The following is a 13,197-nucleotide window of genomic DNA, read 5'->3' as shown; positions in this document are numbered from 1 at the left end:
AAAGTCTCACAAAAGAAAATCCCTTCCTGGATTAAAGATAGTATAACAAAGATGCTAAATGTTAAGCAAATCTAACAATGTTTCTAGTAGTAAAATGAAAGAGAACTAAAAAGTAAAGAATATATAAATAGAATTTAAACTGAAAATTTAAAAACTTCTAAGTTGTCATTTTGGTTTCTCCTAATTGTTGAGACATCTATAAAAAACAATTCATTATATTCATAAAATATAATATAAAATATATAATCAACTTAAAACACAAAACAGATATTTGTAAAATAAAAATATATACTAATGTCTTTATGGAAAATGAAAAAGGAACATTTCTTTGTAATAATGATATATATATTTTAAAATAATAAATAATTTAGGGACAAAGTATTATAAATTGTGTTTCAACTAAAAATAATGTCTATGTTACTCTTGATATTGTTATGGAAGGGTAGCTCATGCAATAAGAGAAAAAAATTAGTAGAATACCACAACTACTTAGAAATTTTTATGAAACAAAACACTTTTTAAATTGGTTTTGAAAGTCTTTTGTTTTGGATATATGGTAACTTAGAATACAGTTTCACAAGAAACCCTTTTTTTCTATGTGTAATAATATGTTCTGCTTAATCTTATATACTTGATATTCTGAAGGGCTATTTAATTCTCTTTACTGGTATTTAATATTTTGCATATAAATTTAGAGTATGTTGTTCATTAACTTTTTATTGTAGTTATCTTAGTATATAAGCGTAAATTAGGTATAGAATATGCATTAGGATGTGGAATATCATTCATGAGTATTTTGTGAATTTTTAGAATAATCAGTTTTCTAAAGTTTGCTTGAAACAATAAGTGAAAGTGTTAACTGAAGAGTTTCAGTATTTTATAAAAATTTTTTAACTGTTTTCAATTCCTTCTTTCCTTGTTTAATTTTTCTTTGTATTTCATACCTTGAAAAAAATCTTAACTGTGATAAAGTTACTGCATGCTGTGGACATGTTGGAAAATATATAAAAGCAATAATGAACTTTAAGAAAAATACCACAGTAACTCCACAAACAGTAAGTAAACTCGGTGAACGTTTTCGTCCACAAGAAACATTGCTTGTCTCATCATTCTCCATTTAGACACCATCATTTTGTCTTGGTAGTTTATCTTTCTTTTCATTTCACCCTTTCTCCCCATGGCTGTCTGAACCCCTTTTATGGAGTTAGTTTCATTTTGTACATGCAAGACCCATTGATGATACTTAAATCATCTTCTGGAAAGTGAAATGGATTAATTTAAGCAACTTAAAGTCTTCTGGATACAATACTGATGATACCCTCCTTTCCCATCAGGTTTCTGCAGAACGCGGATATACTACTTTCAAATTTCTGTATTTGAACATGAGGAAATAGGTCTGGACCAAGTGCTGCCAAATAGGTGTGTGACTTACACTTTGACTTATTTCTGTCCATTTGACTGACAGCACTGCTATCGCTATATGAAATTTTTTAGTAAGGGAAGGAAAATAACTTGTAACAATCAGTTATTTGATTTTGCAGAATGATTGAAGGACAAAATTATAGCTTTGTTAGCAACTTGGTTCTATTAATGATTATGGAATTCATAGTATTTTGTATTTGAGAAAATACATTGCAATAAGTAGAAATCCTGCATGTTTTAGTCCAGGTGATTACAAATATTTCTCTCGCTAAAATTAAGGCAAAGATCTGCTTTCTTAAGAACATGAGGGATTGGTGGGATGGTTTCCATGCCCTAATCACAGTCACACATGCACATTCAATCATATCTATTTATCACAGCTACTAAGAGAAGTGAATCCAGCTAAACCCCTAATAAGGGCTCTCTACTCTGTAGAGAGACAGGGAATGATTTTTATCCTCTTTTGTGCCAAAGAATTTCTCACTCCAGAACTTCACTAGGATTAAACTTCAAAGTTGCCTATTACATATTCCATTTCATACCTCTTTGTACCTATTCTTCACGCATTTTTCTCTAATATCTGAGGGTGTTGGCATTGCTGAACAATAGTTGCTGAAGAAGGGTTGCTGAAAAAGAAAACAGAATAGTGGTCTAATATGTTCCTCCAAGCTCTATGTTACCTTTACAGAAATCCCTCCCTTTATATGACTTCTATTTGCAAAATTTTTAATGTACTTCCAGCCAATAGTATATGTACAAAGATAATTACCTAGTAATACTTGTAATGCACAAGAAAGGTCTTTCATCAAATAATCAACTTAATCTTATTCTTATAATTTTGCAAAGGAATGCTGTGTGACTACCAAAAAGATATTTCTGGTTTTTAAAATTTTGTTTCAGGTAGTATTTTTTATGCAAAGGAAGAATGATGAGGGAAATTATGTTTCATTTTCCTTTTGAAAAAAAATATATTCCTCAGGATTAAGATATCTTCATTCTCATGTTGAAAAATTATTCCATTTTTTATCAGGGTTGTCATAGAAATAAAAATAAAACAAATTTTAGAATTTGTACCATTTTTTGCGCATTCAGTGTGCTCAAGAATATAAGATATTATCTTAACTTTTTATTGACCACTTACATTATAATGCTACAGTTTTGCAATTTATTTTAAAATCATAATATTGTAGATACAATAGTTTGAATAAATATATTATTGAAATTAATTTCACCTGAGTTTTACTATTTTCAATTTGCTCACTGGAAAGTACGGATTGCTAGGTGTCACACATTTGTAGTTTGCATTATATTTCTATGACAGCCTGTCCTAGATATATACATATACATATACATATAGGTAAGTATAGATATTCATATAGATATAAATGACAAATCATTGATATAGATTTAGGCGTGCATATATAAAGAGATATATGCAACATATACTTATGTGCATTTGCATAGAACACAAAGTCTGAAGTTTTACCTTCTAAATTATGATTATCTCTGATATGTGACAGTCTTAGACACTAAATCTGGTAAAAGCATAGAGAGATCTCTGCTGGGCTTGCTTGTTTTCTCTTCCTTCTTTTCTTATCATCTTTTATAACTTCTTTGAGAGAGAGGGTCATATTCATGCTACTTATATAACCCTAAACTTCCGCATTTCCTGTGGTTTATTTTAGCTTTGATCTGAATTTCAAAGGTGTTAACTCCTTTTTCTTCATTCTGAACTTGACTTTGTGAAGCTTCTGGCAGTCCTCAGCTACCCAAACTGGCATCCCAGGAATTGCTACCCAGGAAGATGTCGTAACTTCTGATACTAGCTTTGGTGTTCTCCTGTACGGAGTTTTAATTTGTGAGCCAAATTCTTCCTGAATCTGCCAAGACTCAGACTCTCCTTTGTGAATAAGAGTTAAATCTTGAAATACGCAAAATTTTATTTTCAAAGAAAATGTATTTAATAAAATTATATACTGCATCACTATTTATGAACAAAGTCCTGGGTATCTTGTTGAAACATTTCCCCTCAAATAATTAAAGTTGTATAATAAAGGTAAAATATGTTTTTTTTCATAATACTTAAACTCTCCTTCATAAAAATGTTTTACTTATTACCTTATAAATATTCCCTCTGTATCACAGAGGTCTTAGTTTAGGAAAGGCAACTTCTTTTAGCAATATTAAGATATTGCCTTTGGAATCAGTCAGGGAATGAAAAATGAAGTTATGCATATTTAATCTACTCAACAAGGATTTGGGGCTGCCTCTGAGAATAAGAGAGAAAATTAATAACCCCCCACCCTTCTTCACAAGGATATTTATGAGGACAAAATTATATCAAAACATATGGGAAAGCATTTAGAAAGCATAATAGGATATAAATGTAGGAAATTTTGTGACGGTTTTTATGATTGATAATTATATTACTTAAACTTTGGAAGAACATTCATCTGACTTTTGTGAGTTTAACATTCCCTTTGAGCCCTAAGGGCCAATTCCTTTTTTTTCAAATAAAAATATCTACTTTCACATCAATAATAGAATGTATGTATTCCTATGTCCTTTCTTTAACCTTTAAAGAACTCTACCTTGAACAGTGTTTAGCCTTAACCACATTTTCTTAACAGACTGTATCAGGGGAACTCTTATATGTCATTCCTTTCAGCAAAATAAATAATGTAGAGAACACTGCTTTTTTTCACAGGTATAAAAGAAAAGAGCCAAATAGAAAAAAAAAAGAAATGCTTTTTAATTTTTCCAAATTAACTATTATGTACAGTTGTGTAAAATAGAATGTTATATTCATCAAGTAATTTATTTTACTATTGTCAAATTTCTTTGGAATGATCTAATTATTTTTAAACTAAATAAAATACAACACAATTAAAAATAGTAGAAAGAAAGAAAAAAAGAAGGAAAATCAGGCTGTGAGTTGAAGTGGCACTTACCAAGGATTAAAACAAAACTTTCTTTACACTTGGAAAGTAGATTGCTTTAATGTAGGCAGAGAGTCTCATTTCTAAGTTGGAGAATGAAATCACTTTGAAGAAATATTTCTGATTTGCTGAAAGAAAGTTCACGTGAAGGTGGACCTTCTAAATCATGGGTATTATTGACAAGTCCCATCCAAAGTTGGTGAAGCTAAGAAGACTGGAACAACATAAAGATAGCTATTTCAGGTAGAAATGATACCTATATTTCTAATTCAAATTTAGGTCTACTACACGATCGCTGATAATATTTTCCCTCCTAATGCTGCCATGTGGGTAAAAGTAATTGTTTATTTTGTGCCATTACCCCGTATGTGTGATATGACATGTAAAGTTGCCCAGGAAGAAATGATGAGCTCAGAAGGGGCTGGTGTCTCTCAGAAAACTATTTCCAACAACCGTGATCATTTAGCCGCTGTACTGAACTTTTCCTTATGCAATGATTTTACTAAGATTTTAAGAGCTTAGATGGATTATGGTCAAATATCCACAGCATTTGATCATTTCCAAAGGGGGAAAAAAATGCACGCACGCACACACACACTCGCACACACTCATATTAAAATGAGGTCTTGGTATATTGCTTGTGCTATCAAACTCCTGTGAAGAGGAGTCATAGTCCCCATCAGCTGAGACTACAGGCTCATATCACCGAGCCTTGCCTCCCTCCCTGCCCCTCTCTTCCCTGGCCTCCCCACGGCCTGCCCTGGGCCATGCCACCCACTTCTCCTTGCAGCCTCCTCCTCCCTCGCTTACTTTTCCCCCTCTCCTTACCGCCCCCTCCATCTTATTAGCTTCCATTCTTTTGTGCAGCAAGGTCATATAAACTTGCTAATTAACAATCTTCTTTTATCTAATATAACCAGGTGAGTCTTAGTTTGTTTTGCTTTATTAGTACTAAAATTAAACCCAGGGCCTGTGCACTGAGCTACATGCCTTCCCTTTTTATTTACTGATTTTTTTAAATTTTTGTGATAAAGTGCCAATAAGTCACTAAATTGCCCAGGATGGGTGAAAATTTGCAACTCTTCTGCTTCAGCCTCCCAGAGTTCTGAATTTACAGGTGTGGACCACTTAAACAGGCTAATCAGTTTCATTTCCATTTATTTGTTTATTTATTTTTTTCCTTCTTTGTTTATTTTTGAGACAGGATCTCTTTATGTAGTTGAGGCTGACCTTGAACTCACTTTGCAGCCCAGCCTGGATTGGAACTCGAAGTGATCCTGCTGCCTCAGCCTCCTGAGAGCTGGGATTACAGGTGTGCACCACTAGGCCTGGCATTTTTATTTACATTTGTATATGAAGTAGTTCTTTTTAGAATGTTTAAAATGATGCCTTTTGATAACTTCTGTCCTCACAATTTTCAGGTTTAAACACTTTGAACTCTTTTTCCTTCCATTCCATATTTCAGTCATCATATTTTAGATGGTGGCTTTGGGATAAGTTCTTACTGAATGCTCATTGCTATGGTCAAAGAGGTGATGTGCTGGTGCTCGGTATCACCTGTGCATTCTGTCTTCCCTGCAGTGGGGAAGTCTGACTGTTCCTTGGACCAGTGGCTTCTTTGTACAGCTCACCTCTCCATCCATTTATGGGAGAGTTTCTGTCAACTGAGGTTGGGATCCATATGGTCATAGTACAGATTTTGTCCAACAGAATAACTCTATTTAAGAGGACTAGAAATATCACAGGGATACATAGTATTTTCTTTATTTGAAAGTGCCTAGCATGGTTGCTAAAGAATGAGAATCTCATTATTTCCTTAAGAAAAACTGGCTAGGTTAGCAGAATATTCTCATATCTTTATCCTTTGTTAAGGTATTGATTTATTGTCATATTTGTTTAATTTCTCCCATTCTCCTCTTCTGTTTTACTCTCTTCTTCTCACTGCTTACACACATGCATACACACACATGCACACACATGAACACATGCACACATATGCAGATATAATTAGATCCTTGAGATGAGGGAAATGACTTTTCTTTTTTGGTACTGGGGATCGAACTTGGGTCTTTCCGCTTGCACAGCAGGTGGCAAAACCACTGAGCTAAATCCCTGGCCCCAGGAAATGACTTATTAATGGCTGTATACAACACATGGAAAAATGTCTAGTACCTACCAAAGAATCAATATATACAATGCATGTGTGCATGTACTCGTGCATGAACCTTCATTTATATATGCCCAAAACACTTCTCATTGAGAAATGGTATAGAATTGATTACATAAAATTTGTCTCATTCTCACTCAAAGTGCAGCTTGTGGGTTAGCATCATCCATATCACTTATTTGGTTGTTAAAGTTGTATAATCTTGGGTTCCACTGCAGACTTTAGAAGAGAGAATCTGTATTTCATCAAGTTTTGTAAGTGCCTCATACTGCACATGACAGTTTGAGATGCCTAGTCTTTTGTTCAGTAATCATTCATGTTATCACAACCTTACCTACAATTTAATCAAGGGAAACTTTCTTACTGAATCTCATTCAATAAAAATTCAAAAATTTTCTTATGATCAAACTCCTAATAGTTTTGATCACCCAACAGTGATTGACACAGGGAGATAATAGAATTGTGGATGTTTACTTAGTAAAGTGAGTTTCTTCCTTCTTGTCTTTTAAATCCAAAGAATTAGTAAAGCTATGGAAGATGAATATTTTAGACAAAACTATTAATTAATGAAGGGGTACATTAGAACATTAAATAAATTATAATCTTTGAATTAAGCTTTTTAGAAGACAAAATTTTAATATATGATCTCTTCATAGTTTACAAACTTGTATATAAGACAAAAACTGAAAAAAAGAGAAAAGAATGAAAGAATTAGCAATAAATCACTGGACACTACTGATTAATTTAAAAATTGTGAAAACTGATTTTTAAGCCTTAAAACATAACTGGTATCATAGGAAACATCTAATGTAAAATCCTGAAATAACTTAATAGGAAATGAGAGTCTCATTTTAAACACATTAAATGGATGCTCAAGGAAAATAATATACTTAGCCATGAGGTTAGGGAAAATGATGATTGAGCAATTTGGGCTTACCTATTTATAAAGGTCAATAAACTACTCAAGTAAATAGATAAGAATGACTAGTAGCCTTGCTCTAAGAGAAATTACATTCTACTGTTTGATGATCATCATACTTTTGATGTTGTAAGTTACCTAGTATACTTCTAATACAATCCTTATTTTTTTTCAGTGACTGGATTGGTTACTTAAAAAATAAAGCTATTTTATAATGAAAGAGAGATGCAACAAGACTCTAAATGAAATGGGGGATAATTTGCAATTATTTCAAAGAATGATACACAGCATGAATAGCATATATATTGTAAATGGAATACCACCATAAAGAACATAGATATATAAATATATAGATATTCAAATACTGAACCAGAATTTAAAACCCACATACTAATTAAGAATGAAGCTCTGATTAATGGGTCACTCCTGGGATAAATCAGTTTAAAGATGAATGATTCTATTATGATAAAGACTAATATTTGCTTCCCTTTATCCATTTTGCACCTATTCTTTTATATAGAAAACTAAACATGTTTCTCCAGTCATCAGCTGCAAACTACATTATGCTTCCTTGATCTGCAGCTAAGTATTGTCATGCGCTTGAGGTACAGCCAATGATATGAAAGCTAAGGTATTTATAAAGCTTCTGAATCTTGTTATTAGACTCAGAGGCATGTGCTTCACTTCCTCTTCCAGTATTTCACTGCTTAGAAAATAGTCTCATAACAAGGAACTGAAGCAGCAATTTTAGACCACAGTATGGATTCTAAGAGTGTAGGATGTCACGGCTATACTGAGAAACATTCACAACAGCCCTAGGCTACTAATATTTGGATGACGCTGTGAGAGAACATTAAAATTCCATCTTGCTCTGTCATTGCTATTTTGGCCTTTGTTAGGAAACTTGATCATTATTCTCCTGTTACATCAATGGAGAAAGCTCATAGCAATGTTAAAAGTGAGAGAGCTACAAGCACAAACTTAAATTCTTGCCTCAAGGCATGGAAGAAAATGCAAAAACTTTAAGCAGAAAAGTATCTTAAGTTTTAAACCTATATAGAAACATTTACTAATTAACTCAGCATCTGATGTCACAGAATTGGGCATGTATAGTGACAATTGAATATACCATAATTAATGGCTTTTTTCCCCTATTGTTTGGTGAGTGTGTGTGTGTGCGTGCAAAACTTAGTAGAGAAAAATTGGAATATTAACAAGAGAAAAAGCAGTATCTTTGATAATTCAGAGATCTTGAATAATTTTAAATTCTCAAAACTTTTGGGAAAAAAAATAAAGACATGGAATCTCCTTTGCCTGAGGAAATTTTACATTGAAAATAAAAACCAATGACAAACAAAAGAAAAAAAAACTAGGTAAATAAAACTTTCCTTTAAATATTCCCTTTCTGTCAGTAAATGTTAATTATCAGCTTACTGAATTAAGAAACTCTTAGGGAGGTAATTGGAATATGGGTGCACTATACTCAGCAGGGTACATTTTATAGCTGCATGTACTGTTAGGAGGTGAAATCCAGTTGGAGTGTGTGGGTCACTGAGTATGTAACTTTGAAGATATTATCTCTCACTATAGCTGTCTGCCTGCTCTTTTCTTCTTACAACCATGAGATGAATAGCATTGCTATGACTTATACTTCCACCATGTTGTCTGTGACTTTCAGCCCCCTGACCTTGCACTGAAAGCTCTAAAATAATGAGCCAAAAATAAAACTCTTTTTCTTGAGGTTTGCAAATGTCTAGTATTTTGATAGGAAAGTTGATCATTTCACCATTCCTTTTTTGTTGTTAATTAAAAAATGGCTTGATATATTTCTCACTAAGGACCCAGCCATTTGTTTTTACAGCCAAGTGAATCTCTCGTTGTTGAGGACAAAGCTGTGTGAGGAATTATTGGGAGCCAGATTGTGTGACTTAAGTGCTATAGTTCTGAGGCCATTGTAACCTGCCTTGCAAAACAGAAAAGTATCCCAAAGGTTACATGCTTTCTGGCTGCGTGGAGAATGCTCATAATCACATACTCACATGGCAAGATAACATCTACTGAAGACTATATAAAGAATGCTAGCTCCTTATTAATTTGGGCAGGCATCCAGGTATAGAGAAGAACCTGTTTCCTTTTCACACACTCCCCTTGTAAAAGGTTATCCTGTTCCCTATTTTTCAAAATATCTTTTCAACTTTTACTGTTCCACATGATCCCTTCACCCTATACTACCTGTTAGACCCTCTAAACAAGGTTAAAGAAGTCATTCCAACCTGTCATGAAGTCAGTCCTCTCCAACATCCTCTTGTAGTTCAAGGAGTTAAGAGGTAACTTTGCCTGTTCCCATTCTTACTGTATGAGCATAGGTAGAGGAGTACCTTGAATTTCATTTCAAAATACATACATACATATATATACATATATATATATATATGCTTGTCTTGTGTATTTAAATACATAAATGATTTTTATAATGAATGACATTTTTCTTAAAGCTGATCTGAACTATGTTGAACTGCTTTCATTTTCTTTTCTAATGTATGAACAATTTTATGTAACTAAAATAATGATTTACAGTCAACATGACCTACTGGCAAAACTCAGAAATAGCAAAACAAACTATTAGTCACAAGCTATTTAAGTAAATTAAGAAAAAATAAAACTACAAACATTTTTCAGAATTATTTACATGAATAGTAAAAGAATAGCCATGACAAAGGACATATTAATTTTTCTTTTAATGAAACTCAATTTGTTTAGATGAGTACACCTTACCAAAGAAGCTGCTTCAAAACTCAATACCAGTGTGTGTATTTTCTCTCTGTTGAGTTCTACTGCATGGCATTAGATGCACAAGAATTTCTGTAATAGAAAAAAAAAAGTGTGCTATTATTTTGAAAAAAAAAAAAAGATTTATTATGCTTGTATCACTAATCTTGATTAATTTTTTTAAAGATCCATGGTGTAAAATTTCATGTATCATTAAAATAAAAAAGAACCAGAGATCAGTTATAGAATTGGAAAAAAAACCAATGACAAATATTAAGAATTCAATACATGGGTCTTTCATCAATGACTATAAAAATAATGATGAATAAATTTATAAATTAGAATAAGAAGCCATGTATTTTAATGGTACTTAATGAAATGTGATTTTAAAAAATGGCTAGATGTAAAACAAAATACTAGTGCTATTTTTTTCTTTCTTACTAGGCTGTTTACTATGGGTATCAGAAATCTCAGCGCATTCACTTTGTGTAATATGTACACAACAAATGTTAGCATATAATCAATGAAGCTATATTCAAAACATGGACATGAAATTTGGATAACAAAACAGAAAGAAAACTCTTTGATAAAAGGGAATAAAACTTGAAGTATCATTTAATAAACAAAGAAATAAACATTGCTTGGAACTTTGGGAATGATTCTCAACCTCACTTACTGTGAAAAAATGTGTACAATGATATAATTATGCATATACATACAAATAGACAAACAGTCTTGGGCCACATGACAAAGTTTTGACCAGTGATGCACCACATATAAGATGGTGACTCCTTAAATTTCTATTGTCTAGTGACATGGTAGCCATTGCTGTTTGTCTAAGCACATTTCATGCTGTCCACATAATGTTCAAAGCACCCACCAAAGGCATTTATCAGAATGCATCCCTATTGCTAAATGACACATGACGGTATGTTTTTATCTCAAAGGTTAAAAATGAAGAAACAGGGTGATAGGAAGTACTGGCAAGGACATTGAGCAATGTGAACTTTTATTCATTAATGACTGGTGTACAAAACAATGAAACAATATCGGAAAACAGTTTGGTACTGATAGTAAAGCTAAATATGGATCAACTCATAAACTAGATTTTAAACTTTTAGGGAAAATTTGGCCTAACAGAAGCTTTTGGTGGAAGAGCAGAGATGAAGAAGGATAATTAGAAGTATTAATTACTTTCTCTGATTTTAAATGTGATCATTAAATACCACAGTACTGTTTCATTTCTTTTATAGTAAGATGGTTAGGGAGTTGAAATCTCATGCCTTATATTTTCAAAATAATTTAATATTCACAGTCATTTACAAAAAATGGAAGGTGACTTTAAACAGAGAAGAAGTGGTAGAAATTGTCATTTTCAGGCAATATAAACACTTCCCTTGAGAAAAATATAGTGCTAGCACTGAATAGGACCAAAGGGAAGACTTGAGATAAAATTTGAAATATAACCACTTAAAACATTTGAGAATTTTCTATTGCAAAATATTCCTTCTTTCAAATCAATGCATAAAATATAGATTGTAGTACATTAAAATATTTTTAGAAAAAAATACATTTGGAAAATTGAAATTGCCTCATTAAAATTTAAGAATATATTTTTTCTGTCAAGTAACAGGATTATCTAATATCAATTTTTAATTTAGTACCTATTCTCAGAAAATATGCATTTATTGTTAATTTAAATTGCTTTAAATTTGTTGATAGTTTTTCTATTGTTTAGAATAGTTCCTTCATCCTTGGAGATTAGAATGAATGTTGTCCAGCTTCTGTTAGATTATAAATGTGAAAATATGGTTGAAATGATTATTTACTATGGATTGTAAATGATTTTTTTTCTTTATATATCCTTATATTGGTACATTTTAGGTATACAATATAATGACATTCATCATTGGAAATTTGCACCTTTACATACTCTCTTGGTTCTTGTATTTTCCCCCTTCCCCTGCCCTCCCTTCAACCCCTCCATCCTCCCTATTTACAGACTTTATTTGCTTTTTTACATTTTCTCATAGTAATTCCATTCCCTTCTTTCCTTTCCCTTACCCCTCCCACGTCCCCTTTCCCTGTGCTTTTTTTCTTCCTATTTCACATTATCTATTATACCTTTTAGTCATTATTTACACTTTCAGTTTCTCGCACTAGAGAAACTATTTGGTATTTACACGTGTGCTCTACTTATTTCACTTAAGAGTATCACCTCAATGTGCATGAATTTAGCAATAAATTTCTAATTTCTCATTTTTTATGGCTGAGTAGTACTCCATTTTATTAAAAAAAAACCTCCACAGTTTCTTTATCCATTCTCCAGTTGATAGGCATTTTGGCGTTTCCAAGTTTTAGCTATTACAAACTGGGCTGCTATGAACCTGGGTGCACATATATCACTGTGGTATGATTCTTTTAATTCTTCGGGAAAGATAACCAGCAGGGAAACAGCTGGGTTAAATGGGACGTTCAGTCCTAGTTCTTTGAGGTATCTCCATATTGATTTCCACAGAGGTTGCACCAGTCGACACTCCCGCGAGCAGTGGAGCAGTGTTCCTCTTTCCCCACGGCATTTGTTATTGCATGATTTCTTTATAACAGCCATTTTTCTGGGGTGAGGTAGAATCTCAGCATTGTTTTCATTTGCATCTCTCGAATGAGCAGAGATGTTGAACTTTGTGTTACATGTTTATTTGCCATTTCTACTTCTTTGTCTGGGAAATGTCTGTTCATTTCAGGTGCCCATTTTGGATTGGGTCTTTAAATTTGAGAGGTCTGATTTTTTAAAATTCTTTATAGATTTGAGATAGTAGACCTTTTTCTGAGGGACCTCTGGTGAAAACTTTTTCCCACATTCTGGGTTGCCTCTTCACACTGCTTGTGGTTTCTCTTGCTGTGCAGAAGATTTTTAGTAAGAAGAGATCCCACTTGTTGATTGTTTGTGCTAGTTCATGGGCAACTGAGGTTTTGCTCAT

The sequence above is a fragment of the Heterocephalus glaber genome, unplaced genomic scaffold (genome assembly GCF_053883595.1).
Source record: "Heterocephalus glaber isolate CG9 unplaced genomic scaffold, H.glaber_assembly_v1.0 deba00000470, whole genome shotgun sequence".
Lineage (NCBI taxonomy): Eukaryota > Metazoa > Chordata > Mammalia > Rodentia > Bathyergidae > Heterocephalus > Heterocephalus glaber.
Note: the sequence above shows the minus strand (reverse complement) of the source record.